Source organism: Meriones unguiculatus, chromosome 5, assembly GCF_030254825.1.
Source record: "Meriones unguiculatus strain TT.TT164.6M chromosome 5, Bangor_MerUng_6.1, whole genome shotgun sequence".
Lineage (NCBI taxonomy): Eukaryota > Metazoa > Chordata > Mammalia > Rodentia > Muridae > Meriones > Meriones unguiculatus.
This window is the reverse complement of record NC_083353.1, coordinates 28,665,619-28,674,861: the sequence shown is the minus strand read 5'-3', so window position 1 is coordinate 28,674,861 and position 9,243 is coordinate 28,665,619. Positions and strand designations below refer to the sequence as shown.

Genomic DNA, 9,243 nt, shown 5'->3' with positions numbered 1-9,243 from the left:
AGGCTCAAGAGAGTCTTGTTTAATTTCTACTACATTCATTCATTCATTCACTCATTCATTCATTTATTTGTGTGTGAGTCTGCATTTATGTACACATATCTTCGCACATGTGCGGAGGTCCCAGGACAACTTGCAAGAGTTGGTCTTCTCCTTCTACCAGGTGCATCCCAGAGATCAAATTTAAGTCATCTGGCTTGGTGGCCAGTGCTTTTACCTGCTGAATCATCTCACCAGTCTCTGATTTAAGTGCTAATACCATGTATCATTTTCATCTGTTTTGTCCTTCATAAATAATTGCTACTTTGGTATAAGAAACGTATAACCTCAGTTATACTTTCTAACTATTGTCGATTTAAATAACATTAGGGCATATTAATTTCTGATTTCATAGACTGCTACTCAAACTTTTCTGATGCTGTTTTCTTGTAAAGATTAATTTTAGCCATAACCAAAGCCATATCAGACCCTGATGCAAGTCAGGTATTGATAGACTTTGGCATTTAAAATATGCATACTGAGAGCAAAAGAGCTATTAGAGCATTAAAGGTGCGGGTGGGCAGCACCAAGAGATGAGCGAGTGAAGAAGGGACAAGGCTGATATTGGCACTCATGTGCATCCTGCTAATATCATAGGACAAGCTATAGCTACAAGTCCCCAATATCAAAACGTCTGGTGCTTTGATTGTGGTAAATTCAGCCATTAAAAACAAAACAAAACAAACAAACAAAAAAAGAAACGATCAAGCCACTAAAACCCCCAGCTCTCAAAATCCTTGGTTTGGTAACTGTGAGAAATTCAGTACTTTCTGAGACAGAGCTCAAAGTTTTGGGAGCGTTAACTGTGAGAAATACGGTACTTTCAACAGGAGAAATGAACAAACCATTTCTGACAGAGATGGGCTCTCACTAAGAATGCCAAGGCTTCCTGGGGTTTGCAGCTGTTCTGGCAAGGGATGTCATTGGACCAATGAGTACAGGTCCAAGAGAAATGTCCATGGTAATGTTTTGCTGTTGGGAAATGAAATGGGGTCCTGCCAGTTTAAGGCCCTGGAGGAAAAATACAAACCATTCCCTCTAGTCAGCCAGAAGCAAGCAGAAAAACTGAAACTAAGTATTGAATCTCATGTATGCTACTGAAGGTAGTGCTGCCCTAGATCTGATGATAGATAAAAGCACTTGCCCTATCCCCCAAAATTCAGCGTTATAAAATATCTGCTGACATTTAGAGTCCTTTGTCTTCAGTGACAATAGGGATGATCTTGGGAAGAGGTGGATTAACGTCCCAAGAATTTATTGTGCATTCAGGTATTATGGATGAGGATTTAAAAGAAGAAATTAAAATATTGGCATGTTAAAAAAAAAAGAAGAAATGCAAATTAACACAGGGGATAGAATTGCTATTGTTTCTCTACATTAAGGGCAAAATAACTCCAACAGAAAGAACAGGGGGATATAGAAATAGTAAAAAGTGTGTGTTCTGGCAAACAATGGTTAATGATTGCAAGTGAAGGGATAGAGGAGGTGGTAAGACTGTCAATTACCAAAAATTCAGAATGGCCATTTTGAAAGTGTATAAATAGTTTATAAGAATTGGTAAATTATCTCAAATAAAACAAAATGTATGATGGTTTAAATTTGTGGGACCAGAAGGCAAACAGGGAGATTGAGACGTTATGTGGCTGACATACTCACAAATTTACGTGTAAGGGATCTTTTACAGCAACGGGGTTCACAAATTGATATTCCTGCAATCCCAGAGATAACTCACGATGAGATTGGGGGTGGGGGTGTTAGGTGTTCCTGGAGAAGGTATTGATATGTGTCATCAAAAACAATTGCAGGATGTGCCCATTGTCTAAACACAGGACTTTACAGGGATTGAGTTTCCAAACTTTTCAGAGGCCACTGCTGAAGTACTAATGGCCTTGCCCTTAAACGGGTTTACTGACAAGCCTATATGGGTAAATGAGAGGCCCTTAACTAAGGAAAAACTACAGGTACTTGAGCAGCTGGAGGCTCAGCGTATAGAACATTTTACCTGTCCATGGGATTCCCCCGTGTTTGTTATAAAAAAGAAATCATGAAAATGGAGGATGATCTAAGAGAAGTGATCTAAAGGCAGTGAATAAGAGCAGAGTGGTGAATAGAGTAACTCGACAAATGGTCCCTTTACAGTCTGGAATTCTTTAACCTTCTTTGTTATGTAAGTCATGGCATCTGACAGTAATTGATTTTAAAAATGGCCTTTCGGGCGGGGGACAGTGTGCTTTCTACATGGCGGCGGCGATGGACGCGGATTCCCCCAGCGACACCAACAGCGGGCAAGAAGCGCTTTGAAGTGAAAAAGTGGAACGCAGTAGCCCTCTCGGCCTGGGATATTGTGGTTGATAATTGTGCCACCTGCAGGAACCACATTATGGATCTTTGCATCGAATGTCAAGCCACCCAGGCGTCCGAGAGTGTACGGTTGCGTGGGGCATCTGTAACCATGCTTTGCATTTCCGCCGCATCGCTTGATGGCTCAGAACGGGGCAGGTGTGTCCACTGGACAACAGAGTGGGAATTCCAAAAGTATGGGCACTGGGAAAGACTCTCCCATAAAGCTTATCCGTTGGTTACTCCCTTAGTGACTTGCCTTCCCGTTAACTATAACTTAGATAGAGCCATGGTTTTTGTTTCTGTTTTGTTTTTTTGTTTTTTGTTGTTTTTTTTTCCTTTCCTTTGTCTTTGGAGTTTGCTGTTCCCGCAGCCATATTGCATTTTGTGTCAAATAAAGTCATTAAGTTGGAGAATGGTTGCTGTCTTATGTATGCGGAGTGATCTGAGAAGCAGCCTCTTCAAAGCCAGAAAACCAACCTGGAAAAGTGCACTGTTGCTCAGCAGAACAGAGTTGTCCTGCAACTACATCATCACAAGGTCACAAGGAACCTGTCAAAGTGTGGGTCGCTAGCGCCTGGAAACGCCTCAGGCTCTGTCTTCCTTCTGAGGTAGCACCAGGCAGCTGAATGATGGAACAGCCAGGTCGGCTCTAGGCTTCTCTCACGAGGGAGTCTAAGAACAAGTTAATGGTATCAAGTGGGCACAGAAAAGCTTGGGAAGCTCCAACACTGCAGCTTGTTGCTGGTTGTGTATGACATGTTGCAGTCTCTAGAACAAAGCTTTACAAACATCCTACTACGTAACTTTGCCTGGCACTAGAGTAATCTTAAAAATTGATGTTTGGACAGTTTGAATATATATGCCTGTAATCCCAGGTACTTGGGTATCAGTTAGAAGGATTCTCTGAGTCCAGGAGACCTTGTTTCTAAAACAGAAATTTTAGTTTGGGGCTGAGGGCTATATAGCTCAGCACAGGGTTCAGTTGCTGGCATAACTAAGGAGAAAAATTCAGATTGAGTTAACAAGCACTCAGGTCTCCTTTAAACATGCTGGCCATGGGAGGACTTGCCATGCTGATGCTAAGGCAGTGTCTGCAGCCTCTTCTGAGAAGCTTTTGTTGCTGTGGTTTTCATGAGGCTGATGGTTCTTCAGAGGTCCCGACATCCTTCCCTCCTCCAGCGCAATTGCAGGTGAAAGGAATTCACTTACTTCCAGTCAAAGCAGTGGTCAGATGTCGCAGATCTGAGACTCCAACTGTCTTCTGTTAGGCAGAAAAAATTGCCAAAAATGTGAAACAAATGCTGTGGGGTTTTTGTTGTTTTCAAAGTTAATTTTACTAAAAATATGTTAATATAAAAATAAAAATTGCCTTTCACAATTCCTTTGCATAAGCATGACAGTGACAGGTTTGCTTTCTCAGTGCCTACTTACAATAACAGTGGTCCAGGAAAAAGAGGGCATTGGAAACTGCTTCACTTTCCATAAGGAAGGTTAAATAGTGCAACTTCCTGTCAATGTTTTGTACAACCTCTAGAAATAATTGGCAGGTAGCTTCCTCAATTTATTATTTATCGTTACATCGGTGATATTTTGTGGCTGATTCTGATGCAAATACTATAGAGAAAACATTTAAGGAAACACAAAGGATTTTGCCATCATCGAGGTTACAGATTGCTCCTGAAAAAATATATAGACAAAATTATACTATTTAGTTTATAAAATAAGTCAACAAAAATTCCAACCACAGAAGGTACAGATCTGTAGAGATCAGTTACAAACTCTTAATGATTTTCAAAAAATTAATAGAAGACATTAATTGGCTATGACCTACAATTGGACTAATTATTCATGAGTTAAGTAATTCATTTCAAGTGTTACAGGAAGATTCAGACTTAAATATGGTTAATAACTAAAGATGGTTAATAACTAAAGCAGAGAGAAAGAGTTAGCTCTGGTAGAACAGACTGCACCATGCATGTGTGGGTTGAATTGATCCTAAACTTGATTGTATTTTGGTATCTTCAACTCATTCTTCTACTGAGATCATTATGCAAAGGGAAGATAGTATTATGAAATGGATTTTCTTAGCATGTAAACAGAGTAAAAAGTTAGAGACATACATAGAAAAGTTTTCTGAATAAATCATAAAAGGTACAATAAGACTACGTCGATTGTCAAAAACAGACCCAGCCAAAATTGTAGTGCTGTAATGCCAGGTTCATAGGACCCTCAGAGACCACCGGGAGACTACTCGATGCAATAGCAAGAGAGCTTTATTACAAGAGCAATCGAACTTGAGACCCAAGTCTCAGTAGAGACTCAGCAGTAGAGAAGTGGGACCCTGAGCCCTGAGTGAGCAGGGTTTTTAAAGGGTAAGTCTGTGATCAGGGGGTTTCCATGACAGCAAACGGGTGGGGGGGCACATGTTTCTATGACAGCAAACAGGGAGGGGGGATATGCCTTGACATTACAGGATTAGGTAAAAGTTAGAGGGGTGAGATGACCTTTTCTGAATCACAATTACCCAAGGCATATGCCTCTCTGAGGCACAGTGGCCTAAGACATATGATCACAATGGGTAAAGCATATAATCACAATGGCTATTTTTCTAAACTATACATGAAACATTGTGGAGGATTTTCCCACCTGATTCCCAACTGATTCTCATTGATTATTGCCAGGGAGTTTGTCTCTATTTTCTATGAAGCATTTATTCTGTGATATTTCTTAGTGGCTGTTGCTAGGAGAGTTAACTTTGTTTTCTGCCAAGTGTACATTCTGTGATATTTCCTGGTACCTGAATTCAGCTCCCGGTCAAGATGGCTCTTTATTTCAAAATGGAGTTATACTCAGGCTAACTACATCCAGGCTAACTTAAACTCTTCAGTGCCTCCTACAAATGCCAAGCTTCCATCATAACGGGTAATCAAATAAAGGTTGGCAAAGAGCTTGTAGTAATTATTTGAGAGAAATTAATAACAAATATCTTAAAAGCAGGCGTCCACTTATAAAAAGAACTAATTTTATTCTGCCACATTTTGAAAAGGGAACACCAACTCCTGAAGCACCTACATTCTATACTGATGCAAATAATGTGGGAATGGTGGGCTATAAGTCAGACAAAATAAGCAAAGTAATCCAAAGCTCATATACTTCAGGTCAAAAATCAGAGCTGTATGAAATCCTTAGGGTATTACTGGATTTTCTTGAATCTCTTAATATAATTACTGACCCTCAATATGGAGAAGGAGTTGTGCATAGAGAAACTTCTGAATTTATTTCTGATAATTTAGAATTAACTTTGTTATTTATGCATTTGCAACACGCGATCTAAAATAGAAACTTTCCATTATATATTACTCATATTTGGTCTCATACATATTTGCCAGGTCCATTGGAACAAGGAAATGAGAAAATTGACCAATTATTAATAGGAAATGTTAGAAGCCTCAAATTTTTATGAAAAACATCATGTTAACAGTAAAGTTTTAAATAAAAAATTTGAATTTTTTGTCACTTGACAACAAGCCATAGAAATTATAAGAAAATGTACTATTTGTTCTCTACATAACCAAACTCCATTACCCATTGGAATTAACCCTAGAGGGTATCAGAAGAAATGAAATCTGGTAGATGGATATGTTTCATTTTGCAGAATTTGGAAAACTAAAGTTTGTACACCATACCATTGACACATATTCAGGGTCTCAATGGGCAACTGCTTTGAGTTCTAGAAAAAAAACTCATTTTGTAATTGCACATTTATTGGAAATAATGTCAATTATTATGTCTACACAAATTAAAACTGATAATATCCTCAAATATGTATGCAGTAAGATGAAGCAATTCTTTGCATATTCTAATATAAGTCACGTTATGGGGTATTCCACACAGTCCTACAGGACAGGCAGTTATAGAAAGATCTAATCACACTTTAAAAGAAATGTTTATAAAACAAAAAAGAGAAGTAACCACTCCCAGGGACAGACTAAATAGTGCTGTTAACTTTAAATTTGCTTAATGTTAACGAGAAAGGAACAACAGCAGCTGAGAGACAATGGGTTATTAAGAAATAAACTGCGATCATATCAGTCTACATACTATAAGGAAGCAGTAACATCAGAATGGAAACCTACAATCGTTTTGCATTGAAGATACGGTTTGGCTTATGCTTCTACGGGGAATAAAAAGATAGCACCAAAACTTACAAAGATTGGAATTGAGCAGGAAACGTTTCCTGAAAACCTTGACCTGTGATCTAAAGGTGTTTAGTTTAAAAGGTCTCTGTTTCAATTAATGGCTTATAGCAGAAAAGAGAAAATGTAGTGAGAATTTTGGTATTCTAAAAGGCCCAGTTATATGTTTTTGTTTTAATCCCACATGTGGAAGATGGGCTGCTTCAAATTGTCCACAGCTGCTATCTTTGATTTGTCATGTGCTCTAGCAAGGGCATGATTTTTTCCAGTGGCAGATACTGTGTGTTTGGAATTCTGGGGACTCTTCAGAGTGTATAAACGTGAGAGCCCAAAGCAGACCTGTGGCAGTGGCTTCTCTGGTCCCTTCTGCTGCCCATGCTGCGGCTGGTCCCTGCTGCTTCTGGTTCCTGCTGCTAATTTTGCTGTTAATAAATTGATGGATTGCTGAATTGCTGGATTGTCGGATTGCTGCTTGCTGGATTACTGGTTGTTGGTTGGAGATATCCTGATGATGAAGACTGGACTTGCCCCAAGGAATTCAATGTCCCTAATCAGCAGGAAGTAGTCTAAAGAGATATAAGCCCCCTTTCCCCTCTAACCTTCTTTCTCACCTACCTTAGTGTTAGGGGGTTGGAAGGGATTGTAATGGAGAAGGGTAATAGGTCTAAGAACCCAGTAAGATACCCAAAAAGCCTGACTCCAATTATCTACCCTGTGGAAATATTGGAACAATAACCTGAAACCTCACTAAAAAACAAAACAACAACAACAACAAACCCAATTCTCCTTCTTCTTGATCTCTCTGAAATTGATATGAAGTTAAACCCGTTAGGGAAATCACATTTGTCTTGCATTTACATTGAATGGTCATGGTCAAAAAATATATATATATATTTAGGAGCACACCTTCCTCAAGGTCTCCAGTCACCAGTGCCACATCAGATTCCTCGGGATGAGAATCCCACTGATGGGTTTCCTGAGCCAATAGTAACAGCTCAGGAAAGTTGTAAGCAAAGTAAGACCTTGCTCTCACTCAAACTGTCTTTGGCCATATCACTTCCAAGCAAGAGCTGTTGGCCTTCCTGCTCCAGTGGAAAGGTGTCCAGGAAACCCGCAGCTCTGAAGCCTTGAAACCATACAGCTCTGAGGTGGGACAGAGTCCCAAGGAATGGAAACCTGAGTCACAGAAGCCAGGAACCACACAGCACCGAGGAGGCCTCCTCTGTAGAGGGATTGCAGCTCCCAAGGGAGGGTTTCCCCAGTCCCGGCTGAGCTGAGGTGCTCAGGAGCCTAAGCCCTGCTCCTTCTTACCTTCTCCTCCGCTAGGCTTCTTGGCTTCTTCCAATGAGAGAGTTACACCAGTCAGCAAAACTCTTAAAAAAGATTTATTGAAGGAATCACTCCAGGAGAGGAGGGATGAATCCAGGAGCGTCTGCCTCTGTTCCCAGGAGAAGGCAGCACAGGACTAAGCAGACACGGCCTTTATAGAGGATTTTTAGGGGCCAGAGCTTTCTAGGACAGAGATTGCCAGAGTGAGGGTTGGTGGGATTTCAAATCCTGAGCTTGGGGGAGTTTAGGGATTGGTGGGTTTTTGTTCAGACTTTTCACCTAAAATTAGCATAAAGTTCCTTTGTCAGGCTTTATTAGCCTTTCATTATGATTAAGAGCGTGACCCAGACACGCGATCCTCTGAAATCCCGACAGAGTCATCCCAGTTAGACGCTTTACCGGCTTGGCTCACTACAGCAAGACCCGGGCTTACGTCCTTGCTTGGGATTAATGGCGTGAGTGAATCTCCCTGGTCTCTAGAGTTTATGCTAGAACTGCGTGGCTAACTTACAACATCCTGAGGCCGCTCTCCTCCCTTTCCGCAGAGACATGCTTTGTCAGCAGGTGTTTACAGACTGGGGAAACCAGAATGCAGGCAGGTCAACTGCTCTCTATCAATTTTTTCTCTTTTTTAGAAAATCTCCGAGGCTCACACAAGAACATACATGTGTTACAAGGGCAAGGTTCCATGAGTACAAGTCACAGTTTTTCAGTAAACAAGGAGCAGAATTTCTAAAGTTAACAAGAGTTGTCAGAGGGAAAAATCCATACAGGCTCAGATCCCAACACTGCTTGGAGGTGGAAATGAAGAAAAGACAAGAGCAATGGCTTTTCATGAAAAGAAGTAATAGTCTAAACTTCTTTGCAGTGTGTTCTTCCAGCCACATATGGCAGGACTGAAGGCCTTCTAACTTACAAATGGTCTGTAACTGAACTGCTACCCTTAAAATATAAGGTCTTTTCTTTGCTCACCGAAGGGGTGGAGGCAAAATATTTTTATGCCTGAAGCTTAAAACACTGAGTTATTACAAAAGCATAAGAAAACGTGATTATGTATGAGTTTGGGGGAAACTGTTCTCCACTGTTTAAGTACCACCAAGTCCTTGAGCAATTATAAATAATTCTCAAGTAAAATTTGATTTTGCAAAGAGAAAACTTGAGTTTATTTCAGACTAAATTTATTGTACATTATTATTTAAAAACTATGTGTGCATTATCATTAAAACTGTGGCTATTTGAGTTAGAAGTAGAGCTAAACATGATGCTAGACGAGGTAATTTTTTATACTTTTTAAAGTTTAAATAATCTTTTGCAGAAATTCTATAGCAAATTTCTCAAT

At 40.1% G+C, this 9,243-nt stretch overlaps 1 pseudogene; it reads left to right on the top strand.

Moving 5' to 3' along the window:
• The first annotated feature begins 2,274 nt into the window (after positions 1–2,274).
• On the top strand, positions 2,275–7,852 carry LOC110562681 (E3 ubiquitin-protein ligase RBX1-like; annotated as a pseudogene).
• The last annotated feature ends 1,391 nt before the right edge of the window (positions 7,853–9,243 follow it).